The sequence below is a fragment of the Elephas maximus genome, chromosome 23 (genome assembly GCF_024166365.1).
Source record: "Elephas maximus indicus isolate mEleMax1 chromosome 23, mEleMax1 primary haplotype, whole genome shotgun sequence".
Taxonomy (NCBI): Eukaryota; Metazoa; Chordata; class Mammalia; order Proboscidea; family Elephantidae; genus Elephas; species Elephas maximus.
The window spans coordinates 18,190,549-18,218,055 of record NC_064841.1 but is presented as its reverse complement, the minus strand read 5'-3'; the positions used below and the strand labels follow the sequence as shown (position 1 = coordinate 18,218,055).

Genomic DNA, 27,507 nt, shown 5'->3' with positions numbered 1-27,507 from the left:
GTGAACCCGAGTCTAGCCATCATCCATCTGCAACAATCAACAATTTACGGGCAATCTTTTATCTATACCCTCGACAACTTCCCCTTTCTGTCCTATTTTGTAGCAGATCCCAAGCATCATACCATTTCAGCTGTAAATATTTCAGTGTGTATCCCTAAAGAGTAAGCAATTTTAGTATAACCGTAATGCCATTATCACCTGAAAAAAACGGTCAAATCCCATCAGTTAAAATATCTGATGGTCTCATAATTGCCATAACTTTTTTTTTTTACGGTTTGAATCAGAATCCAAATAAGGTTACATACTACAACCGGTTGATATATCTAAGTGTCTTTTAATCTATTGGTTCCCCTTCCATCTCTTTTTTCTTCCTTGCCATTTCTTTTGGAAGAAATCGGGTTGTTTGTCCAGTAGAGTTTCTCGCAGTCTGGGAAGTAGCAACACTGCTTCCTAGGATGGGTTATGTTCTTCCATCAGGACACACATAGTATGTCTAGCTGAGTTTCTGGATATCCTTTGAAGATACATTTGGTAGGATTTGCTGGTGGTTTAAGTACCAGGAGGTGGGACAAAAAGAGTGAAGGACGACTGCAAGGTTTTGGGCCTAAGCAATAGGAACATTGGAGTTAACCAGCAGACAACTAGATACAGAGATGAAAAGTTCAGAAGAGAGGACTGAACTGGAGATACGGATTTGAAAGTCATGATTTATTCATTCCGAACTATTAGAGCTTGGTGCTAGGAATACAAGAGTGGCCAAAACAAATAGTCCCTGGAGCTTATTATCTAGTGGGGAACACAAAAAGCTGAATAGTTACGACTATGGTAACAGCTGTGGGAAAAAAAAGCTACATGAAGCTCTGAGGACATCTAATAGGGGGAGCTAACCTAGACTGAAAAGTTCAAGAAATGTCTTCCTTGAGGAAGTAACTTTTGAACTGACATCTGAAAGATAGATAGAAATTGAAAGGGGAAAGGGCTTCCAAGCATGGGGAATCACATGTATAATGATCTGCCTCCGGAGGAAACTGTATTGGAGACCGTTGGTGGCCAGAGTGCAAGAGAGATGGACTGGAGATGAGACTGGAGGATAGGAGCCATGCCATTCAGGGCCTCCCTGGTCATGTTAAGGATTAGGGTCTTACCCTAGGAGCAACAGAAAACCTTTGAATTGTTTAAAGCAAGTTGGAATGAGAGGAGTATTTTAATCAGTTTTATATTGTTAAAAAGTCACTGTGGCTGAAATGTAGAGAATGGCTTGGAAGACATTAGTGGCCAGGAGTAGAGCAGTTAGGAAGCTATTGCAATGGTGCAGGTTGGAGATGATAATGGCTTGGATAAGGTGGTGGTAGTGAAGATGGAGAGAAGGGGAAGGATTTGAGAGCTAGTGAGATGAAACTAGCAGGACTTGATATTGGACTGGGTATGGGAAGTGGGAGTGAAAGAGGGGTCAGAGATAACCTTTTGGCTTTGGAATTGTTGAAACTATGGGAATGCAAAATGTCCTCCATGAAGGCTGTATAGAGAAAGAAGATGGAATGCTAGAAAACACCAGTATTTGAAAGATGAGTCAAATAGCCTGAGGCAGAGAGGAGACCAGAGAAGTATGAAGAAAATTGGGAGAGTTGAAGCTAGGAAGATAGAGATGGAAAGACTCTCAGAAAGGAGCAAACAATTATGTCAAGTGCAGCTGAAGCCAAGTATGGAAAGTGCCCTTTGCAATCAGCAACTAGAAGGTCGCTGGCGGTGGTATGCTGGTAAATGTTTTAACAACCAGCTCTCTGGGGGAGGGGAAATGCCCTGATATACAGTGTTTGCTGGTTTCTGTGTAGTAAATTCTCCCACCGTGTATTATTTTAAGCTACCAACATGATGTCACTGAACACGGAGTTGGGCAGAGATGAGCCAGCTCCAGTGACTCAATTGATCACCGTGGCAAGGGCAGTTTGAGAGTGGTGGTGCGCAGGTGGAAGCTGAAGGGCAGATGGAGGAGTTGAAGTGGAGACAGTGAGTGAGGTCTCCTGTTGCAAGCAGCTTGGCTGTCAAGGGGAGAAGAAAGACAAAAAGGTAGCTATGAGTGAAAGTGTTCCCTCAGGAAGGATGGAACCAAAAGATGAGGAGGCAAAGGAGTTGAGAGCATTGGAAAGAGATTCGTTTTATCCAATAACTACAGAGTCCAACATAAGAAATGCAGACCGCAGTGTCTGATAGACAAACAAAAATAGATGGGCCAGAAAAGAGGTGTGTCAGCAAGACTAAAGAATCCATGTTCTTCACAACTATTTTCATATTTGTCCCTCCACAGGTCTGTTGTAGGGCAGTGATTCATGTCTGTGTTTTAAAGATATGGACACTGAGGCAAAGGGAAGTTAAGGGGCTTGCCCAGGCTCAGGGACAGGACTAACACCAAGCCTTGGTTCCCAGGACACTTTGGTTCACCACCATCAATTGACTATGGTATTTACTGGAAGACCTGGGACTGAGACGTTGACAACTATCAGCCTTTCCTCAAAACAAGTGTTTATCCGTGTGAGGTTCTAAGCCCTTCAGGGTCCTAGATCACTGTTTCTGTTTTTAATTCAGCATGTTCTTCTACAGCACTTAGCATTACCAGGCATTCTTCTAAGCATCTTACAAGTATTATCTAATCCTTACCCCAGTGGAATAGATATTATTATCATCATCCCCATTAGGGTTTGGTATGATTATCTTTTGCTGCACAGTGCCACAAAACTTAGTGACTTAAAACAACCATTTATTATATTTTGCATGGTTCTGTGATTTGCCTGAAATCAACTGAGCGGAGCCTCTCGTGCAGTTACAGTCAGATGGCAGAGGGGCTGGAGTCATCTGTAGACTCCACTGGCCTGGGAAGAGGATGTCTTCACTCGTAGCCTGGTGCCTTAGTGCTCTTCCAGCAGCATCAAGCACTGGCCTGTACCCAGCAGAGCAGCTCTGACCTCCTGCACGGTGGCTCTAAACACCAAGTGTGTATATATGTTGTGTATTGTTTTTCCTTATAAATAATTAAAATCTGAAACGTTTAGTCAACTATTCAAAAGGATCAGATATGGGGCGCCTCAGCCTTGGACTTATCATCAGGAAAGACCAATCTCTAGAGAAGGACATCAAGTAGAGGGTCAGCGAAAATGAGGGAAGCCCTCAATGAGATGGATTGACACAGTAGCCACAACCATGGACTCATACCAACGATCGTGAAGATGGCGCAGGACCAGGCAACATTCCGTTCTGTTATCCTCACCACGAGCTAGTGCTGACTTAACAACAACGTACAAGAACAAATGTTTGGACTAAAAAAAAAAAACCAAACCCAGTGCCATCAAGTCAATTCCGACTCATAGCGACCCTATAGGACAGAGTAGAACTGCCCCATAGAGTTTCCAAGGAGCGCCTGGCGGATTCAAACTGCCGACCCTTTGGTTAGCAGCCGTAGCAGTTAACTACTCTGCCACCAGGGTTTCCATACTCTCCCCAAATCAGAGAGAATCTTTAAACTACTCCAGTGCCCCCTGCTGTATAAAAGCATTGCCCTAAAAATCTGGACCATCTCTTACCTTTTACACATCCTGACCCCTCTAATGGAAGGGCAAGAAAATGCCACTTGTATTTCAAAAAGGTGACTCACTTCACATGAGCTAGGGTGTGGGGGGCGGTTATTGCCAGAGAGAGGGTGACTCACCTCTAGAGTGGCCAGTTCCTCTTCCCAAACTCTGACAAGCTGAGATAGTGCGTAGCCCTGTTAATTTCTGGTTTCTCTGTTTTACTGGACTAAAAGGCCAGGCCCCACAAGTAGACTCAGACATGCCCTACATCTGTGTAAGGGTGACAAGCGGAAAGAGCAGCAGGCCATTTCCCAGGTCTTTTCGAATCAGACCCCATCATTTCTGATGTTTCTCTTCCTGAAAACCAAAGGAAAGCATTCGGGGTCATTATTTTTGTCATCTCTCATCATAATGAGAATTAGCCTCCTCTGCTATTGTTCATGCTGAATATGACAACATTCCAGCCACTGGGCCCTCCTCACCACTCAGTATCATCCTTAGACCCAGGTAAGAGGACTCTGCCTCATGGGGCAAAGAGTCCTCAGGGCCAACAGACATGTGCCCACCCAGAGTCTGTGTCTTCCTCCCAGACCATACTCTGGGTACTCAGGACCTGAAAATTCCCTGCCCACTTCCAGGGCCTACTCAGGTCTCTTCCCTGCTGGTTTCATACCCCTAGGCCCCAACACTGACCAAGAGGCAACTGTTAGGAAGGGACAGAGTTCATTATGTAGTTGCATTCTCCATGTGTGTGCGCACAAGGCCCCCAGCAGTGTGTGATGAAGCAGGGTTGGGGGAAGTAAAGGTTGGGGGAAATCAGCTCTTCTCATGAAATCTCATACCAATGAGCCCAAGGATTCTAAAGTCAAACCTGGCCTTCCAGATTGGTATAAAGGTGTATTTGTCAAGGAAGAACATATTTAATTAGCAGTCTGCTAGACTGGTTTATAGATATAGTTTATAGGCACATGATATATAGGCCTCCATGTGTTCTCACCCCTGGCCCTGCAAATGTTAAGGTTGGACCTGTCACCACTCCCCAAAATGCCTGGCTTTTCATCTCACCATGTTTGTGTACAAGCTCTTGGCCACAATGAAATGTCCATTCTAACCTTCACTCTGCCCATCTACAGACATAATTATTTCTCAATACCTAATTCAAATTCCCCACGAGCATGATTAAGTGTTCTGGAATTCTCATTCTTCACAATGTTATCCATAATTTGTTATGATCCACGAAGTCAAATGCTTTTGCATAGTCAATAAAACACAGGTAAACATCTTTCTGGTATTCTCTGCTTTCAGCCGGGATCCATCTGACATCAGCAATGCTATCCCTGGTTCCATGTCCTCTTCTGAATCCAGCTTGAATTTCTGGCAGTTCCCCGTCAATGTACTGCTGCAACCGCTTTTGAATGATCTCCAGCAGAATTTTACTTGTGTGTGATATTGATATTGTTCTGAATTTCCACATTCTGTTGGAACACCTTTCTTTGGAATGGGCACACACATGTATCTCTACCAGTCAGTTGGCCAGGTAGCTGTCTTCCAAATTTCTCGGCATAGACAAGCGAGCACCTCCAGCATTGCATCTACTTGTTGAAACAATCTCAACTGATATTCTGCCAATTCCTGCAGCCTTGTTTTTCATCAATGCCTTCAGTGCACCTTGGACCTCTTCCTTCAGTATCATCAGTTCTTGATCATATACTACCTCCTGAAATGGTTGAATGGTGACCAGTTCTTTTTGATACAGTGACTGTGTATATTCCTTCCGTCTTCTTTCGATGCTTCCTGTGTCGTTTAATGTTTTCTCTGTAGAATCCTTCAATATTGCAACTTGAGGTTTGAATTTTTCTTCAGTTCTTTCAGCTTGAGACATGCTGAGCATTTTCTTCTGGTTTTGTATCTCCAGGTCTTTGCACATTTCATTATAATACTTTACTTTGTCTTCTCTAGCCACCCTTTGAAGTTTTCTGTTCAGCTCCTGTATATAGTCCAAGAGGCAGTCCTTCAAAGAGAACATGGGGATAAAGTCAAGAAAGGTATGGGTCAGGGATGTATCCTTTCATCATACTTATTCAATCTGTATGCTAAGTAAATAATCCAAGAAACTGAACTATATGAAGAAGAACGAGGCATCAGGATTGGAGGAAGACTCATTAACAAGCTGTGATATGCAGATGACACAACCTTGCTTGCTGAAATGAAAAGGACTTGAAGCATTTACTGATGAACATCAAAGACCACAGCCTTCAGTATGAATTGCACCTCAACATAAAGAAAACAAAATTCCTCACAACTGGACCAATAAGCAACATCATGATAAATGGAGAAAAGATTGAAGTTGTCAAGGATTTCATTTTATTTGGATCCAAAATCGATGCCCATGGAACCAACAGTCAAGGAATCAAAGGAAGTATTGCATTGGGAAAATCTGCTGCAAAAGACATCTTTAAAGTGTTAAAAAGAAAAGATGTCACTTTTGCACCTCATCCAATCCATGGTATTTTCAATTGCCTCATATATATGTGAAAGCTGGACAATGAATACAGAAGACCAAACAATTGAAGCCTTTGAATTACGGTGTTGGCGAAGAATATTGAATATACCATGGACGGCCAGAAGAATGAACAAATCTGTCTTGGGAGAAGTACAGCCAGAATGCTCCTTAGAAGCGAGTTGGTGAGACTTCATCTCACATACTTTGGACATATTATCAGGAGGGACCAGTCCTTGGAGAAGGATATCATGCTTGGTAAAGTAGAGGGTCAGTGAAAAAGAGGAAGACCTTCAATGAGATAGGTTGACACAGTGGCTACAATGGGCTCAAGCACAACAATGATTATGAGGATAGCGCAGGACCAGGCAGTGTTTTGTTCTGTTGTACACAGGGTAGCTATGAGTCGGAACCAACTCAATGGCACCTAACAAGTAACTAAAAACTACAACTAACTAACTACAACAACCTAATTCAAAAATCCCTTCAGAAATGGAATACTTGTCCAACTGCCCCCCTGAACAACTGCCTCTTTACCATGAGACCAGAAGAATTGGATGCTATGTGGATACCATGACTGAACATTTAGAGCAAGGATCCTACAGAAGAATCTTGATCAAAAGGAAGAAAATGAGGAACAGAATTTCAAATTCGCATGGAATTCAGACTTTCTGGAGTGATTGAGGCCAGATGGACCCCACCACCCAGACTATTACCCTGAGGAAATCTTTAAACCTTGAACGGAATCCATCCTCTGAAATCACCTTTGAACCAAATAGTTTAGCCTAATTAGAAAAGAATGTCCACATTAAGCATTATACTCCTTTCAAGAGTTGTATGTGATCAAATTAACCACAGCAACTTGAAAGGATAGATGAGAAGCTGGCGGGGAGAGCAGTGAGTTCGTGTTAATGATGGTGAAATAGTTTGGAAAATGTTGTCGAGGAAGGTGGCACAACCTAAAGAGTGTAACCCATGTCACTGAATTGTACATGTAGAAATTGTTGACATGGGGTATGTTTTGTTGTATATATTTTCACTCCCCCACCCCCGCCAGCAAAAAAAAATCCCCTTCAAAAGCTTCTTCCTTGCAGTATTTTATAAAATCTCTGCTTGCCTTCACCTCAACTCCCACCACAGCTCTCTGGAATAGTTGGTTTACAAGTCTACTTCTGCTATCTGAAGGCAAACCCCTCCAGCCAAGCCTGGAGCTTACTTGCTGATCTCTGCATCCCCAGCATCAATCAGCATGGTGATCTCAGGTGTGAGTTATCTACCACATGTGCCCATTTACCATTCTAGGGTGACCAGCCACCCCGCTTTGCCCAGGACTGAGGGTTTTTCTAGAAATGGCATTGCAGTGCTAAAACCAAGACACTTCTGGGAAAACTAATAGGAAAGAGGCTCTTTGGGCAGGGAGAGGGCATCAGCAGCTACCACAGAAGTAGAACTAATTGGTGCATTTAAGTTTGAGACAACTAATGGGAGGGTCAACTTTCTACCACCCACTCCTGAGCAGGGAGTAAACATCTAGGCCTCACAGAAATCTGGCTGGCTGGGCAAGTCTGGGCTGGGAGAATGGAGGAGGGCTGGGGCCCAACCTCCAGAGTGCTACTAAAATCCTTTATTATTTCACAAAGATTTTCTCTCCTCTTCTTTCTCTGCAGAGCCTCCTGGGGCACCCAGCTTATCATGAGACTTCCAGCTGCCCACACAATGTCTCAGTCTGGCTTTCCCTAATTGCTGACAAAGATGGTCATACTTACAAAGCATGGCATAAAGTTCTTTGATCTGGGAGGGGGTCTCCTCCAAAAAAAGTCTTCAAAGGGAGCAACAACCTCCTCTAAATAGCAGAAGGGGGATTCAAACCCCGGACATCCAACATCATAGTCAACCCTCACAATCCCTACCAGTATAGGTTATGCACAGGCACCTAACTATGGAAAATAGCATCTAGGGCAATTTAGTGTTAACCTGCTGAATGATCTCTCACAGCTGGCGATGGAAACTGTGATGGCCACTAAAACCAAAACCAAATCCGTTGCCATCGAGTCGATTTCGACTCATCACGACCCCATAGGACAGAGTAGAGCTGCCCCCATAAGGTTTCCAAAGAGTGGCTGGTGGATTCGAACTGCTGACTGTTTAGTTAGCAATTGAACTCTTAACCACTATGCTGCTAATTGGCACCCCACCTCAAGCGGTGCCCACAGCAGGCACACATCACCTGGGACCTTGTGCTCTACCTTCCCTCCTCCTCTCCCCCCACCAGGTAGGGCCTCTGGTTGTGTACCTCTTTTGAGGACACGTTGAATAAAAGCCAATCAAAATGATGACAAAACACATTACTCAGCTAAAACCGACTGAGCCAGGCATTGTGCCAGATACTTCCAACTTTATTCCTCAGAAGGCCCTGAAAGGAGGGTTTCACCGTTTCATAGGTGCAGAAAGTAAAGGTCCAAGTCCAAGGACTCCACTGCCCCTGAGTGGTGAGGCTCCACCGATAACCCCAGTTTACTGAAAACTCCTCAGTCTCAGATCTGGATATACCGGGGCTCGGACCACACCCCTTCCCAGTGCACTGCGTCCCTCGCTTGGTGCTGCTCAAGGAACACTGAGCCGTCATGTCCCAGTGCCTGTAAGACCATTCAGCTGGGCTTTTACAGATGAAAGCAAGCATGCCAGAGTAGATGGCCCCAGCGATGTGGGCATTTATGAAGATCTATCTACCTCAGTTTCCAGGAACTCTTACACCTAAAGGAAATGATTAACGAAACTGGAAGCAGACCATGTGTCTGTATGTGCTTATGTATTATGTATGTATTTAAAGGAAACCCTGGTGGTGTAGTGGTTAAGAGCTATGGCCACTAACCAAAAGGTCAGCAGTTCGAATCCATCAGGAGCCCCTTGGAAACCCTATGGGGCAGTTCTACTCTGTCCTATACGGTCGCTGTGAGTTGGAATCAACTAGATGGCAACGAGTTTGTTTTTTTTTTTTTTTGTTTCTGGATGTTTTTAAAGCATGTGCAGGTACATAGTAAAAAAAAAATTCCAAATAGTACAAAAGGGTTTTTTGTTGTTGTTGCTTTTAGTTGCCTTTAATTCCAGCTCATGGTGACCCCATGTGTGCAGAGTAGAACTGCTCCATAGAGTTCTCAAGGCAGTGACCTTTTGGAAGCAGATCACCAGGCCTGTCTTTTGAAGCTCCTCTGGGTGGGTTCGAACCGCCAACCTTTCAGCTAGTAGTCAAGCACTTAACTGTTTGCGCTATGCAGAGACAGTCTCCTCTCCCACTCTGGCCCCCGGATTTCTCCCTAAAGCATGCGTTGTTACTGGATCTTGGATCTCCTTCTATAGCTAGCCTATGCAGACCTAAGCATATATATGTTTGTGTCTGAACTTACATTTTTTCTTTTTTTACACAAATCAGAGCACATTGCATACCCAACTCAATATCCTATTTAGTTTCTTTAACAACACATTATGAAGAACCTTCCATGTGGGGGCATATGTTGTTGGTGCTTTTAGCTGCCGTCAAGTCGGTTCCCGACTCATGGGGACCCTATGCACTATGAAACACTGCCCCCGGGCCATCCCCGTGATTGGTTGTGGATCAGACCATTGTGATCCACAGGGTTTTCATTGGCTGATTTTTGGAAGTAGATGGCCAGGCCTTTCCTCCTAGTTCATCTTTGTGGAGTAGCTCTACTTAGTCAGCAACTCTGCATGAGCACGGCCCTTGAGGCCTATGATGATGGGTTCAACTTCATTGCCCAGCTTTCTGCCCTGGAGTCTCCCGGTGTTAAATCAAAAGATCTGCATGACTTGTGTGTGGGCTGGGGCCTCGTCCAACAACAGTATTTCACATTTGTTTGTGGGCGAGATGTGATGGGGTGACATACAGTGATGAAATGAACTGTGTGAGTTGTGTAAGCCTTTGAACTTATTTTTGACAGTGTTTTCACCTTACTTTGTCAAGTTGCCGGCATGTTATTCTTAAGAAATTCCATACACATGTTTATGTAAAACTTGTTTTTAAACATGTCCTTTTTGAGAAAAGTATTTTTTACAAAGGGAAACAAAACATGTTTATATCTAAAGAGCGAATAACGTAAACAAGTTGTCTGCGTTTTCGAGAAAGCCTGTGGAGGTAGGATAAGATCTGTGCTAACGGCCCTGACGGCTGTAACCGCCCTCCTTCCCAGCAGGCCGAACCCTCACTGCACGGCAACCGAGAACACTGAACAAAACCCACGGGCCAGAAGGTGACACCAGCCTTTGTGCAGACCAGAGAAGAAAATCTTGCCAGCAGAGGTCGCTGATGCACAGGCTGAGAGTCAGCAGCAGGCAGGCAGAGAGACCCATTACGGCAAAGCCGTGCCTGCCTCTCCCGGCATCCTCTCCGTTAACATGCTTCCTGCTTAGCTTATTGAAGAAAATAAAGGTATATGTTGCACTAACCAAGTGTATGCATGCCATCAGCCATGCCTCTCGGTAGTACCTGCCTCTAGATATCCCAGACTTACAGGGTTTTAGTTTAACTTTAATACTCAAAATAAAACAGGCAATGACTGAGACACAGAACGTCACGTTCTACTTCCTTTTCCCATTTGACCCCACCAACCTGGGACTGTACCTTATCAAGTTCATCCCACACCGTGGGATTACTGGGTGAAGACCCCCACACATACACACACACTTATAAAATGGGCTGAGACCCCTACAGAGTAGAGACGGTATGGTGGTGTGGCATGAAGTGGCACAGCCCAGCAGAGGAGGTGAAAAGACAAAGTACCTGTGGACAGCCAAATGGAATAAGAAGCACATATGAGCCACCTGTGGGCCAAGAGCTTGTTTTTATGAGCCACCTGTGGGCCAAGAGCTAGACACGACAGTTAAAACACGTTGCTGTTAACTCCAAGTCATAGTGACCTCTTGCGGGTCAGAGTAGAACGGTGCTCCTTAGGGTTTTCAAAAGCGGGTTATTTAGAAGTAGATTACCAGGTCTTTCTTCCAAGGTACCTCTGGGTGGACTCCAACCAAGAGCGTTAACCATTTGCATCACCCAGGGACTCCACCCATGACAGTAGCTGAGTACAGTGGACAAACTTGCCAGCCCTCTCAAGTGGCCACCAATAGAAGGAAAAGTTGCCACTGGGGCAGTCCATTCATGGAGGGTGAAGGGGGAGAAACCAAGAATTTGTAGGATGGGAGGAGCAGAGTACTTCAACACCTGTTGAATTACCGCATGACAACACCCACCTCATACACTGCCTAGAGCCAAGATGCTGCCAGCCTCAGGGACCATCTGAGAATACTAACAGTGGCAGCAAGAAATCCCTTGAGAAGGGGAAGAAGCTGTGCATTTGTCTAGGAGGGGTTCTGAGAAAGAGGCATGTGACCTAGGCCTAAGCCAGTCGATACTTTGTATTTCCATGATCACAGTGATTCGCTCGACGATGTGCATGTGACCCACTCAGAGCCAATGAGACTTAATGACTCATTAGTGGGAATGCTGTAAAACAGAAGCTATGTTTCTCTCTTGACTGGACTTGGAGATACAGAAGTCCAGAGGTGCTGCCTCCATCTTGCCACCAGAAGAGAAAACCTAGAACTGAATGGGACTACTTCGGGGCTCCTGAGATCACGATTAATCCAGTGGAAACACCTAAAGGTGCAGGGAAATTGAGTTCTGATGACATAGTTTGGGCCCTGAATCCAGCCATACCTGAAGTTAATGTTACTCCTGAATTTTCAGTGATGTGAGCCAAAGAACTCCCTTTTTTGCTGGTAAAAACTGCTCTCTTTACCTACTTTACCTACTGGAGCAAGAAAATTGAGGTAACACTTCTCTGGGCCAGTTCTGATGTCTGCTGCCCTTAGGATTCCTTGTATTGAGGCTGATCTGAGATAAACCCAATTAACCAAGACAAGCTGCTCAGGCTCAAAAAGGTCATCCAGAGCTTGTTCTCCTACGAACATCCAGGCCATTCTGACTCTCTGGGACTACTGCTAGACCCAGGTGGGAGCCAACAACTTTAATGCATAAATTTGAACTCCAAGATCAATACAGCAAAAACAATACTTTTGTCGCCTATCACCTACAGAAAGCAACACAGACTTAGAAGTATCTCCTTGAAACTGAAGTTGAAACTTCTAATTAAAATTTTAAGAGCTTAGTGGGGCCCTGGTGACTCAGTGAGCTTGGCTGCTAGCCAGAAAAAGATGGCAGTTTGAATCCACCAGCTGCTCCTTGGAAACCCTATGGGGCAGTTCTACTCTGTCCTACAGGGTCTCTGTGAGTCAGAAACCACTCAATGGTGCAGGTTTTTTTTTTTTTAAGCAGAAGAGGTATTAACTGAATGGTTCCCATTACTATTCATGTAAGGTGTGTAAAGTATTATTGATATTCTCTTTATTCAAAGTTCTGCCTTTATTCCTTTCTTTTAGTGATGGTAAAAAATTCGAGGGTCATTTTTTCTCTTTTGTTCTTTTTTATTGAAATTAAATGTACCCACAGTAAAGTGAGCAAATCTGATGTGTACTGCCTGGTGGATTTTAACATGAAAGACAAGTTATTTGGCCTTGCTAGGTCTCAGTGTCTTCATTTGTCAAGTGAGTTAGGGAGAGAGAGTATTTCTTAAAAGAGATACTCGCTATCCTCTCAGAGACTCTTCCAAGTCATTGACACCCATTTTGCAGTTTCTGATGCACATTTGCATGCAATGGTACCCATGTCACAATTGCAGTATGTCTTGTATCCCACATCTTACGCAGTGGCCTTGGCATAGTTGGCATTGGAAACACCTTTGTTAAGCTGAATTCCACCAAGGGCTGCTTCTGACACTATCTCTGCAAAAGCCTGGCTTTGGGAGCCGGAGGCTGTTAACCTCACAGCCCATGACCCACGGCACTTTCGTAGTCACCGCAGTGCACACAGCTGACAGGAGCTGGAGATTCCATCTCCACCCCACTGGGAAATGGGGGAGTGTCATAGATTGACTTGCGTCCCCCAAAAATATGTGATTCAATTTGGCTGGGCCATTGCGTGATTGTCCACCATTTTGTCATCTGATATGATTTTCCTATGTGTTGTAAATCCTGCCTTTATGATGTTAATGAGGTGGGATAGGCAGCAGTTATGTTAATGAGGCCAGACTCAATCTACAAAATTGGATTTTGTCTTGAGCCAATTTGTTTTGGGATATAAAAGAGAGAAATGAGCAGAGAGACAGGGAGACATCATACCACCGAGAAAGCAGTGCTGGAAGCAGAGCACCTCCTTTGAACCTGGGGTTCCTGGGTGGAGAAACTCCTAGTCCAGGGGAAGATTGATGACAAGGACCTTCCTCCGGAGCTGACAGAGAAAGAAAGCCTTCCCCTGGAGCTGACGCCCTGAATTTGAACTTCGAGCTTACTTTAGGTAAGAGCTATGGTTGCTAACCAAAAGGTCGGCAGTTCAAATCCACCAGGCACTCCTTGGAAACCATGTGGGGCAGTTCTACTCTGTCCTATAGGGTCGCTATGAGTCAGAATCGACTCGATGGCAATGGATTTTTTTTTTTTTTTTACTGTGAGGAAATAAATTTTTCTTTGTTAAAGCCATTCACTTGTGGTATTTCTGTTTTAGCAGCACTAGTTTGTTGTTTAGATAACTAAGACAGGGAGTAAAAAAAAATTTATTGGTGGGTGGGTGGATGGATGGGTGGATGGATGGATGGATGGATGGATGGATGGATGGATGGATGGATGGATGGATGGATGGATCTCAGTTCCAAATCTTCCAGGGAGAGGAAATACACTAAACAAAAACCAACAAAATAGAAAATCTCAACAGGCCTATAACAATTGGAGAGATTGGATTAGTAATTTTAAAAAAAGAAAAAAAAACCTCTCAACAAATAAAAGTCCTGGACCAGATGACTTCACTGGGGAGTTCTACCAAATATTTAAAAAAAGAATTGACACCAATCTTTCTTAAATATCTCCAAAAAATAGAAGAGGAGGGAACACTACCTAACTCCTTCTACAAGGCCAGCATTACCCTGATACCAAAGCCAGGCAAAGACACCACAAGAAAATAAAACTATAGACCGATATCCCTAATGAATATAGATGCAAAAATCCTCAACAAAATGCTATCAAACTGAATCCAACACTATATCGAAATGATTATACACTGTGAGCAAGTGGGATGTGTCCCAGTAATGCAAGGGTAGTTCAACATAAGAAAACCAATCAATGTAATAAAACCAAAAACCAAGCTTACTGCTGTTGAGTCAATTCCGACTCACAACAACTCTATGTCAATGTAATAGACCGCGTTAATAGAACAAAGAAAAAGAATCATGTGATCATCTCAATTGATGGAGAAAAGGCATTTGACAAAATCCAACACTTTTTCAGGATGAAAACACTCAAAAAACTAGGAAGAGAAGGGAAATTTGTTAATATGGTAAAGGGCATTTATGAAAAACTCATGGCTAACATCATACTCAATGGAGAAAGACTGAAAACTTCCCCTCTAAGATCAGGAACAAGACAAAGATACCTACTCTCCCCGCTGCTATTCAACATTGTACTGGAAGTTCTAGCCAGAGCTATTAGGCAAGAAAAAAATTTAAAAGGTACCCAAACCAGAAAAGAAGTAAAACTATATTCACAGATGGCATAATCCTATATATAGAAAATCCTAAATAATCGACAAGAAATCTACTAGAATGAATAAGTGAATTCGGGAAATTTGCAAGGTACAAGATCAACAGACAAAAACCAGTTGGGTTTCTATACACCAGCAATGAACAATCTGAAAAGAGGATAATTCCATTTGCAAAGCATCTAAAAGAATAAAATACCAAAAAATAAGTTTAACCAAGGAGGTGAAGGGCGCACACACTGAAAACTATAAAAGCATTGCTGAAAGAAACGAAAGAAGACCTAAATAAATGGAAAGACATCTTGTGTTCTTGGATTCAAAGAATGTCAGTGCTACTCAAAGCTATCTATAGATCTAATGCAATCCCTTTCAAAATTTCAGCAGCCTTTTTTGCAGAAATGGAAAAGCTGACCCTCAAATTCATATGGAATTGCAAGGGACCCTGAATAGCCAAAGCAACCTTGAAGAAGAAAGTATAAGGACCCATACTTCCTGATTTCAAAACAGTCTATAAAGCTACCGTAATCAAAACATGGAGGTACTGGTATAAAGATAAACATATAGATCAATGAAATAGAATTGAGATTTCAGAAATAAACTTACATCTACGGTCAGTTAATTTTCAACAAGAGTGCCAAGGATATCATTGCTGATGTCAGGTGGATCCTGGCTGAAAGCAAGGAATACCAGAAAGATGTTTACCTGTGTTTTATTGACTATGCAATGGCATTCAACTGTGTGGACCATAACAAATTATGGATAACTTTGTGAAGAATGGAAATTCCAGACCACTTAATTGTGCTCATGAGGAACCTATACATAGACCAAGAGTCAGTTATTCAAATACGACAAGGTGATACTGCATGGTTTAATGTCAGGAAAGGTGTGTACCAGGGTTGTATCCTTTCACCATACTTATTCAATCTGTACGCTGAGCAAATAATCTGAGAAGTTGGACTATATGAAGAAGAATGCGGCATGAGGATTGGAAGAAGACTCATCAACAACCTGCGATATGCAGATGACACAACCTTGCTTGCTGCAAGTGAAGAGGACTTGAAGCACTTACTGATGAAGATCAAAGATCACAGCCTTCAGTATGTATTACACCTCAACATAAAGAAAATGAAAATCTTCTCTTCTGTACCAATAAGCAACATCGTGATAAACAGAGAAAAGATTGAAGTTGTCAAGGATTTCATTTTATGTGTATCCACAATCAACAGCCATGGAAGCAGCAGTCAAGAAATCAAAGGACATGTTGCATTGGGCAAATGTGCTGCAAAAGACCTCTTTAAAGTGTTAAAAAGCAAAGATGTCACTTTAAGAACTAAGGTGCACCTGACCCAATCCGTGCTGTTTTCAGTATCCTCATATGCATGCGAAAGCTGGACAATGAATAAGGAAGGCCGAAGAAGAATCGATGCCTTGGAATTATGGTGTTGGCGAAGAGTACTGAATAGACCACGGACTGCCAGAAGGATGCACAAATCTGTCTCGGAAAAAGTACAGCCAAGAAAGCTCCTTAGAATCAAAGATGACAAGGCTTCATCTCACATACTTTGGACATGATATCAGGTGGGATCGGTCTTTGGAGAAAGACATCCTGCTTGGTAAAGTACAGCGTCAGAGAAAAAGAGGAAGACCCTCAACAAGATGGATTGACACAGTGGCTGCCACAACGGGCTCAAGCACAGCAACCATTATAAGGATGGCCCAAGACCCGGCAGTTTTTCATTATGCTATACATAGCGTCGCTGTCAGTTGGAACCTACTCGACAGCACCTAACGACAACAACGACAGCAACAAATCTTTATGGAGCCGTCTTCCTCATCTTTCTCCCAAAGAGCAGCTGGTGGGTTGGAGCTGCTGGTTTTTGCTTAGCAGCGGAGCACTTAACCACTGAGCCACCAGGACTCCTCATATATATTTTACCACAATAAAATTTAAAAAAAGAAGAGGAAGAAGGAGAAAGCCGACTCTGTGGTAAGCAGGCTCTTGTTCTGACAGGAAAGGAGATTGTCTGATTATCCACCCTGGGGTTTATTATTAAAATCAATTTCCAGTTCCCCCTTAATGTAACTACACAAGCTCCTCCGAAAACTGGAGGTCAGCATCTCATTTTGAGCTGTGACAAAACCACAGTGTTTATAAATTGTTGCCGGAAAGTTTGCTTTGTGCCTAATAAATCTTGGATCAGCTGGGTAAGAAATATGTCTATCAGTTAGGATGCTTTGGGCTGCAGTCAACAAAAAACCCAACGTAAATGAAGTCCCAAAGTAGGCAATGCTGAAGTTCAAGTGTGTCAACAAGGGCCCAGACCTCTATTCACATCTGTGACTTCTGTCCATAGTGTCTACCCTCACGATCAGATGGTAGACAAAGGCACTCCAAGCATCAGGCACCTCACCAAAGCAAGAAGAAAGGGGAGTAGAGCAGCACTTTCCTTGAAGGCCCTCAGAGGCTACAATTTAGACCAATTCCTGGCAAAGAGGAAGGGATGGCCATGACAAGGGTTGTCCCTTGGGATTGGGCTCATAGCCACCCAATAGCTATTCAAAATCAGGGTTCTGTGAGCAAGGAGGGAGGAGACATGAATTATGGGTGAGCCACCAACATGTCTGCCACAACACAGCACATTGGCAGTCATTGATGATCATCCAGGCCAATCCAACTTCAACTAAACGAATTGTTTTTTAAATTTAAATAATCCATTTCTACAGTAAAACTGGATTACAACCACTGTCAGACAAGCAAGGACTGTAAAAATCTCTGGTGGCTTCTGGAGGCCCTTGATGACAATGGAGGCCTTCTTGCTCTGTTTACCACAGATTCTCCACAGCAAGTGCAGAGACTTGATAAGTGTGCTCGGCCTCTTCCTGAGTAAAGGTCGTGGCTCTGGGAGAAAGTAGCTCATTGTATGGCCTTGTAGAACAGTCTTCATTTGTTCCTGCTCAGTGAAACTCACCATCTGGGAACAGAACCGAATCCCTTTTCACTTCCTCTGCTAGCTCCACCTCGAGAGCACACCCACATAAGCCTGGATAAGTGACACTGTGAGGGACAAGTATGGGGGTGGGCAATGAACGTGGAAGGGGCAAAGGTTGAGGGCAAGGGGTGATTTCTCAGGAAGTACCACAAATGTCACCTAAGAAGCTCATGTACTAACAATTGGCCCTTTATTTCCACCGTTTTTCTGCAGTTATGGAGGCAGGGCCAGAGCTACCTTGAATGCAGAAAGTGAGTGAATGTGCGCGCGCGTGTGTGTGTGCGTGTGTGTGTGAAACAGAGATATAGATCAGGGGTCTGTGTGTGTGTATGAGTGGGAAGGAGGAAGTGGGCAGCACCAGAGGGCCAGAGAGTGAGTTGTACCTCTTGTGACTAGCACATCCCCAGGGATCACCCTGGGTCTACAGGGCAGGAGGAAAAGTCTTACCTCTCCTTCCCTTCCTTCTCAGGGTAGGGTGGAGAGCATGGGACTAAATGGGTGAAAGAACATGTGTGTGTTGGATCGTTATCATTGTCACATGCTCTCTTGGCATTTTTCTACCTTCTTCCTTGTTCTGCCTCCACACCCATACTTTCACCTTGTCTCCTTGTCTCCTTGTCTCTGCATATGGCTGAAGTAGTTAGTGCCCACTTCTCCCAAGACCAGGGTATATACACCACTACAAAAAAAAAAAAATCAAACCCATTGCCGTTAAGTCAATTCCAACTCATAGCTACCCTACAGGACAGAGTAGAACTGTTCCATAGGGTTTCCAAGGACCGGCTGGTAGATTTGAACAGCTGACCTCCTGGTTAGCAGCTGAGCTCTTAACCGCTGCACCATACCACTAGGCACCCAAAGTTATTTCAGGGAGCACACACAGACAGAAATTTTATAGTTTAATAGATATGCATTTATTTTAATTTTCATTACCAAAAAAAAAAAAAAAAATGCAGATTTTATTGTGGCCATGAGAATGCTATTGATTCTCGAGCTCTTTGTCCAGGAGAAGAATGTTGAACTCTTTCTAGAGGCTGGAAGAAAAAAGACTCAGACTGAGGCGACTTGAATGGCATCATGGTGATTTCAGGATTAAAAATTATGATTTTTAGCTCCTAATCCAATATTTTTTTTTCTTCACACCACATTTCTGTGAGATACATCAATCTCATTTGGCGAACTTTCTGTTTTTACAGTAACGGAGATCTTCTTGTAAGTTGCTTAATGGAAATGGCTGCTTTCTAGAGGATAATCTAGGGAGCCAGTAATTTCTCGATTTTAACTCAATTTCTAGTGCTACTTTTATCTAAGGTTCTGAACAAATCTCTAAATATCTTTCTATTTCCTCATCCAGGAAATTAACAGATAGCACCGATGTTTCAATGGGTTTTTAGTTAAGGACTTTAACAGTAATCAGTTTCTATAGCCTGGTTTCCAAGAAAGTTTAATTGAAATTAAATCCCAGTGCCCCGAATAAAATCTACAGCACGTATAAGATTACACAGCTCATGTTTCTGTGCCAGTCTTTTTTGTAAACTTCTGCATTTCTCACTGTAGATTCAACGTAACTGAGACATCTAGTGTCCAGTCCTAAGAAAAACAAATATCCACAGATTCTAGGTTTAAATAATTCACACATTCCTTTCATGGTACCTCTGAGTAGAACTATGAATTCTTCTCCCTCCCCCAATTCTGGAAACCCTCTTCTTGGTACTTTCTGGGTTTAACCCTTTCCCAGCTGAAAAAGTTTTTCATTTCAGAGAATCTCATGCTATGTTTCCCACACTTACTCTTCTTGTTATTATAATAAGAGTGTTGTCATTCACATGGATAAAACGCATCCACTCAGCCCCACTTCACCCTCCTCCAACTTTTTAAAGCAGCTGTTCCAGGAGAAGATTGCTTCTCTTCTTCACTGGGGTTTGCCTCCAGTGTAACACTTTGTTTTCAGAATTTCTAGTCACTATATTTCTAAATATATATAGGAGCTCTGGTGGTGCAGTGGTTAAGAGAGAGCTTGGCTGCTAACCCAAAGGCCAGCAGTTCGATTCCACCAGCTGCTCCTTGGAAACCCTATGGAGCACTTCTGCTCAGCCCTATAGGGTAAACTCAAGGTATTTAAATTATTTTATATGTATACATTGTTGATAGTTGCAGTGGAGTTGGCTCCAATTCATGGCAACCTTATGTGGAACAGAATAAAACACTGCCCAGTCCTGTACCACCTTCCTGAGGGTCGCTATGTTAAAGTCCATCGCTGTAGCTGCTGTGTAAGTCCATCTCAGTGAGGGTTTCCCGTGTTTCCACTGACTCTCTGCTTTACCAAACGTGATGTGCTTTTTTAGCAATTAGTCTTTCCTGGCGACATGTTCAAAGTAAGCGAGATGAAGTCTGGCCATCCTAGCTGGTCACTTTATTACCAACTGAGTTTTTAATGTCCAGTGTGGGCTTTGGTGCATGGAGAAAAATACACGTAGTAACTTGTGCCTGAATCAGTATTCAATTCATTCAAGTCTAAGTTAAAAATAATTAAACTTTTAAAGTCAACCTAAATGCAGTATTTTGTTTATATATTTGTTTTCTTGTTTAATTGCTTGTTAAAATAAGCTTCATGAAGGCAAGTAAATAAATAAATTTTGAATCCCTGTCTGAACTCAACCAGCTTGTTCCCCTCCTGGTTTACATTAAAGGGATTTTCCCCCCTTTATGCCTTCCTCAGATATCTTATCTTTGACTATTCTGAAACCCCTTGATGGATAATATAGAAGGAGATCCCCTTTTAAACGTTGAAATCACTTTACAAACATAGTGAAATACACACTTAGGAATGTTGCTGCCATTATTATCCGGTTGGCATTTATTAGCTCTTTTGTATCAATTCTCAATAAACACTTGTTGAATAGGATGTAGTTACATTCTGAGAATTGGCAAAATGATTTTAGTAGTTCATTTGGAAGAAAAAAACAAGCAAGAATAGTAAGAAAAAATCCAAAGGCAATAGTGATGAGAGACACTTGGATATTAAAAAGTATTAGCAAGTTATTACGGTTTAAAAAGTATAGTATTGATACAATAGTTGACAGGCTGTTTAAAAGAACAAAAATGACAGCTATGAAATTGATTTTCATATACAAGATTATCTTATTTACAATAAAGGGAGGAATGCAAACCAATGAAAAGCAAATGGCCTTATTAAATAAATGGTGTTGAGATTATTACCTATTTTGGGGACAATGTGAAGCTTGGTTCAAATCATACATGAAAGTAAATTTCAAATGAAGTAAAGACTGCAATGGAAACAAGAAAATCAGAAAAACAGAGTAAAAACTAACTACATATATATCTGATCTCTGGACAGAAAGGATGTTCTCAACACAAAAGTGATGATAGAAATTATCACAAAGTAAAAGACTGAGTGTAGATACATAAAAATGGACAATCTCTATATGGTGAAAATACCACAAACAAGGCTATTCACAAAAAAAAAAAAAGGAAAAAAGATAAAAAGACTAGGAATAAAGACTTTTCCAGTGTAATAACAAATGTTTACAATAATGACTGAAGAACTGCATATGAATGAAAATGGTGTCATACCATCACTGTAGATTGTAATTCTATCAGGAATATCTTTGTCGTCAAGAGACCCATGTATGTCACGTAGGTAATTTCCTTAGTAATTCCATTCCCTGACTACTTTGTGCAACAGAAATTCTACTTTAATTTAATACAAATAATTTCTTTATCTGAAATGTGGACAATGGGTGAAACAAACATACTGCTTAATAGGGAAAGAGAAGACAAGAAGTTTAGCTGAAGCAATGAAGCCAAATTTTTAAAGGCCAGGGAAGATCTTAGGTCAGCAAAATTTTGCTTGGGTTTAAAATGTGTTTATTTTGTACAGGGAAAGTGTAATTATACAAAGAGCTGGATTTTCTGTTTTATCCAACAGATGGCACTACAATAGCACCATGTCTCAGGAATACCAGCTCCGGGGAAAGAAGCCCGCCATGAACCATCAAGACCACTTCCTGTAGCGAATGTGTGGTCCCTTATTTGTCTGTGTTAGCTTGTGGTCTTCGAGAACCTCATTCTGTTACAAAACACGACACAGGACCCAACGCAGAAATACACTTAGTAAAGTCTAGTTGATGACAATAATACCAGTCACTCTTCCTAGGGGTGAATTCATTTATTCATTCACTCATTTATTCTGCAAATAAATATTTACTGAGTACCTGCTGGATGCTGGAAATACAACAGTGAAGAAAATACACAGACCCTACTCGTATGAACCTATGGATTAGGGGAGGAACAGACAGTAATAAAATGCTCAAAAAACCCAAAACCCACTGCGGTGGAGTTGATTCCAACTCATAGCAACCCTATAGGACAGAGTAGAACTGCGGCACAGAGTTTCCAAGGCTGTAAATCTTCGCGGAAGGGAACTGCCACATCTTTCTCCTGTGGAACGACTGGTAGGTTCGAACCACCGAACTTTCGATTAGCAAGTGCTTTGATCACAGTGCCACCAGAAAAACCAGGGCGCCTACTAAAATGCTCACATCAACAGAATAGTCACCGACTGTGGTAAGTGATACAAAGGAAAAGAACAAACCACTAGCAGTACTGCTATCAGGATAGGATGAGGCAAGGCAGAAGGCTGCATAAATATGAACTAATTTCTGTACAGAATGAGATAGGAATTGTTTAAAATGTTAAAATCTACCCCGTGTTTATAGATTAGGTTTTTAGGAGCATCTGTGGCACCCTTTAAAAATAACTCTCCCCCACTGCCATGGTAATCAACAGACACAGGGAAAAAATGCCCCATTCGTCTGCCACCAAACGTTATAAAATCCAGGATGGGGTCCACGGTTTCCCTCCTAAATAGCTTTTCTTTCTCTACTGTCTATCCCCATGAAAATGTAATAAGTCCATCAGAGGCTGCACACAACCCAAGACTTAAATTTCTCAGGCATGATTTTCTTGGTGTCAGTTCCCTTCTCATGAAGCGACCAGAAGTGCTGACTCTCTCAAAGCTGACTTTCTAGTTTCTTACCCTGTTGTTCAAAGATCTTCACGACATGCTCCCACTTCCTTTCTGCCCTGCCTCCCACAGGTCCCTGTACAAATACTGTAAGCTGAGAAGTATACCTCCCGTCCCTGGAATAGACATGGCTTATCTTTCTTCCCTGCCTCTGCTCCATGCCATGCCAGGCATCTGAAGCGGCTTCTCTCTCATGTCAGTAAACAATGCCTTCCTAAATAAAGCAAAATCACCAACTCTTTAGATGGCAAAAATATTCCAGTCTTTTTTTTTTTTTTCCTGTTTTGTTTTTTAAGGCTTGATGATACCAAGAATGGTGGATTTAAGTATATGTATTTGGCAAAATTAAAAGTTGATGACCCTTTGTTAGCCCTTCCATTAAACATGTTTTATTATACTCATCTTTCTCATTGTAGAGTCAGGAAAGCACAGTCCTACAAAGGAGCCCCCCTTCCCAGGCCCTGGCCTGATTCCTCTTGGGAGAGAAAGTTAGCCCACACCCGGAGGGCTATCCTAATCCTGAGGCTCCTGTGAGTTCACACCAAGAGACCTCGAGATGGCAAAGAGCCCTTTCTTCTGTCTGTTAAGACTCCCCCTCAGAGTTCTGGTTTCCTGTCTGAGGACCTGCATCTTCTTCCAGCCATTGACTGGACAGATGTGGTCTACCCACAGGGCTGCGGCCTCAGCCGTTCAGGGCTCTATGGAACAACTACATTAGAACATGGCATGTGGGAAGAAAAATTATCAAAGTATATAATAGTGATAATATAGTTTTGCAATACCTGAATATGCTGCTTTCTTTTATGTTTCCTTATAATGACCTTCCTCCCATTTTTCCAGAAGTTTCCAGTTGCCTCAGAAAAGTTTAGAGTTGTTACAGAAGGGATGCAAAGAAAAAAGAGAAAGACGAAAGAGAAGTTAATTATCAGTTTCTGACATCCACATAGGATTTTAGGATTTTTCAGCCAAGTAATAGTCCTAAGAGCTAGGCTTTGTAAAAGAGAGAAAAGTTGTCTTAGTCATCTAGTGCTGCTACAACAGAAATACCACAAGTGGGTGGCTTTAACAAAGAGAAATTTATTCTCTCATGGTCTAGGAGGCTGGAAGTCTGAATCCAGGGTGCCAGCTCCAAGGGAAGGCTTTTTCGGGGGCTCATCACTCTTCTCCAGTCAAGGAGCTTTTCAGGGCAGGTAGCCCAGGTCCAAAGGACACGCTACTCTCCTGGCTCTTGAGTCTTGGTGGTATGAGGTCCCCCCGTCTCTCTGCAAGCTCTCTTTTATATCTCGAACCGAACAGCAAACCCTTTGCATCAATTCCAACTTGTAGTCACCCTGTAAGACAGGGTAGAACAGCCCCATAGGGTTTCCAAGGAGTGGGTGGTGGATTTGAACTGCCATCCTTTTTGGTTAGCAGCTGAGCTCTTAACCACTTTGCCACCAGGGCTCTTTATGTCTCAAAAGACAGCCTAATTTTGTAGATTGAGTCCTGCCTCATTAACATAATTGCCTCTAATCCTTGGAAACCCTATGGGGCAGTTCTACTCTGTCCTGTAGGGTTGCTATGACTCAGAATGGACTTGATGACAATGGGCTGGGCTTGAGCCTCTAATCCTGCCTCACTAACATCATAAAGGCAGGATTTACAACACATAGGAAAATCATATCAGGTAACAAAATGGTGGACAATCACACAATACTGGGAATCTTGGCCTAGCCAAGTTGACACACATTTTGGGGGAGGACACAATTCGATCCATGAGAGTTTTTCCAGATTTCCTTTCTCTGTATTGTTGGAATATCAAGAACCAGACTGTGGACTTGATCACAGAGTTTTACACAGGGATGTTCTAGTGTAGAGCGAAAGAGAAAGAGGAAAGAAAGAAGAGGGAGGTAGGTGAGGTGGGCCATGAGAGGTGAATCCAGTTCTCCTGATTCTGTCAAAGAGGGAAGGTTTATTAAATAGGTGGAGGGAAAGACTGAGGGCTTCTGAAGGCTTTACCTTTGGGACTCTGGGAGGAACTCGCCCTGCAGATTGCCTGGCACCAAGGTCACATCAAGGTTAACTCAACAGCATAGTGTGATTATATATGGAGAGGGACTGAATATAATTTTCTGGGCTGTCCCCAAGAACACTGTGGAATAGACTGGACCCAAGAGTGCCCACCTGATCCAGAGAAGACGTCTGGGATGCAGTTGAGTTGAGAGCAACAGGCCTGCCCCGCCTCTGGCCACCATGAGGAAGAGATGAGTCAGCATCAAGGCTGGAGGTGGACATTTTAGGCAAGAGACAGATGGAGGAGGTGGGGTCTGGAGCAGCAGCCAGAGCAGGAGCTGAGTCATCAGGGCACAAACAGGCCCTTCCAAGCCAGGAAGGACCAGACCGCAGGTACCCTAGATACAGCCTAACAGCAGGCATTCACAGAATCCCACGGATGGGGACAGCCTCACCCTCAAATCCAGAGAGTATGCAGACCACCTACCTGCAACAGAAATCAGCCAGGATGCAGAAGATGCTACAAGGTCCTGAGGATTCCATCTTTTCTCTGTCTTCATGTGGTTCTTTAGCCACAACTCCACCAAAAACCCAGACACCAGTTTGGAGAGATAGAAAGGGAGGATGCAGATATCCAAGAGACTAAGTATATTTTAAGGAGCCCTAGTGGCACAATGGTTAAGCACTCAGCTGCTAACCAAAAGGTCAGTGGTTCAGTTGCTCTATGGGAGAAAAGACCCAGTGATCTGCTCCCCTAAAAATTACAGCCTAGGAAACTGTATGGGGCAGTTCCACTCTGTAACATGGGGTCGATTTGAGTTGGAAACAACTCAGCCACACACAAGAACAACAACAAGAATCGTGTTTTACATAAAAAAGCTGACCATTGACTTAAAGTGCCCCAAAATAGTATTCCCTCTATTCAGTGATTGCAGGCTTATAAGGAGGAGAGGGATAATTTTAGAGAAATGAAGACAGTATATGTTCTTTGCACATCTGTGAGTAGGGTGCAAAAATTTGCAACCCTTCACACATGAGAGTGGCGCCAGCTTTGCCAGTCCTCCTCCCCACTGCTAAATTCGGGGCTGCCTGGGCTGCTTAGTTCCTCCTACCCACCCACGTCCATCTTCAGAGAGGAACGTGGAGTGTTTACACTGGATCTTTAGGACTTTTGATGCAGAATCATGGGAAATGGGAGAGGAGTAGAAATGGCCTGAGCCACATGGGTAGATTCTAAAAAGAATAAAAGACAAGATCCTCTTGCAAGAGGCCACGCACAGCAAAGAGACTAAATGCATTGAGAGGCACCAAATGGGAGTGGAGAGGGACAAAAATGTATGGAAAGAATGGATGGAAGAGAGAGTGTGCTGTTCTGGGGGAAAGGAGAGAGGGATCCTGGTATTGTTGGATAGATATTTTGATAAGAGCTGCTATGGATTATATGCTCGGACTTCATCTATATTCCTTGAGGTTAAGAGTATAATCCTATCAGAATGTTGCTTCTTTGAACCCCGCCCCTCAGGAACAAACACGATGACCCTGCCATTATACATAAGAAGCATTCATCTAGAGCCGGAGTTCTCAACCAGGGGCAATTCTGCCCATCACAGGACATTTGGCAATGTCTGGAGACATTTTTGGTTTTCACAACTGAGAGATGCTAGAGGCATCTAATAAGTAGAGGTAGGTTGTTTAAGATCCTACAATGCATAAGACAGCCCCCAACAAAAAAGAATTATCCAGCTTAAAATGTTAATAGAGCCACAGTGGAGTAACTCTAATACAGAAAAATGGAGGATGGGGATGAACAATTATTTCCTTTCATCTTCCCTGCCCAGTGACAAAATAAAAGACATCTTTTTTCATTTTAAACATTTCTTCAAGCCTGTGATATTAATTCTTAAACAGCACCATATACATATAGTAATCTTCGACAAATCGTAGAAATCAGCTGCCTGTACTTCTTCCAAGACAGATTTGTTCATTCTTCTGGCAGCCCGTGATGTATTCAGTATTCTTTGCCAATACCATAATTCAAAGACGTTAATTCCTCTTCCGTCTTCCTTATTCATTGTCTAGCTTTCACATTCTTAGGAGGCGATTAAAAATACCACGCCTTGGGTCAGGCGCACCTTAGTCCTCAAAGTGACATCTTTGCTTTTTAACACTGTAAAGAGGTCTTTTGCAGCAGATTTGCCCAGTGCAACATGTCCTTTGATTTTTTGACTGCTGCTTCCATGGCTGTTGATTGTGGATCCAAGTAAAATGAAATCCTTGACAACGTCAATCTTTTCTCTGTTTATCATGATGTTGTTTATTGGTCCAGTTGTGAGGATTTTGTTTTCTTTATGTTGAGGTGTAATCCATACTAAAAGCTGTGGTCTTCGATCTTGATCAATAAGTGCTTCAAGTCCTCTTCACACTCAGTCTTCACACTCATCAGTCTTCCTTCACCTTATGTGCCTTAAAACAATGATAAAATGAACTAGGCTTTTTACATTTTGGTGACCTTTTTGATTCACTTATTTCAAATAGGCCACCAGTTTATCAAAATGTCCTGTTTCTTTGGTAGCTATATAGCCATGTCTTTTTTCTGAACCTAGCTCTATAGAAGAAACAGTTTTATAAAGCAAATAGCAAAGTCTTTAGAACTAAATAAAATACAATTTACAAAAAAAAATACTATCTTTATACCGGTTATAAGGTTGTAAGTTTCATTCTCTCGCTACACACCTGTTCTTACTCTTTTAGATTGAAGG

At 42.7% G+C, this 27,507-nt stretch overlaps 1 protein-coding gene across 3 annotated transcripts in view; it reads left to right on the top strand.

Annotated features, from left to right (window-relative positions):
• The window catches only part of ZBTB38 (zinc finger and BTB domain containing 38), a 172,697-nt gene extending 148,920 nt beyond the window's left edge, over nucleotides 1-23,777 (top strand). Inside the window, exons 5-6 of one of the 3 annotated variants that reach the window (XR_007515103.1) lie at nucleotides 21,659-22,296; nucleotides 22,829-23,777. The gene's annotated coding sequence lies outside the window, so the exon portion shown is untranslated. Of the gene's footprint in view, nucleotides 1-10,268; nucleotides 13,664-21,658 lie in introns of those variants that run through there. The other 2 variants (XR_007515100.1, XR_007515101.1) reach the window with 2 other exon arrangements.
• The last annotated feature ends 3,730 nt before the right edge of the window (nucleotides 23,778-27,507 follow it).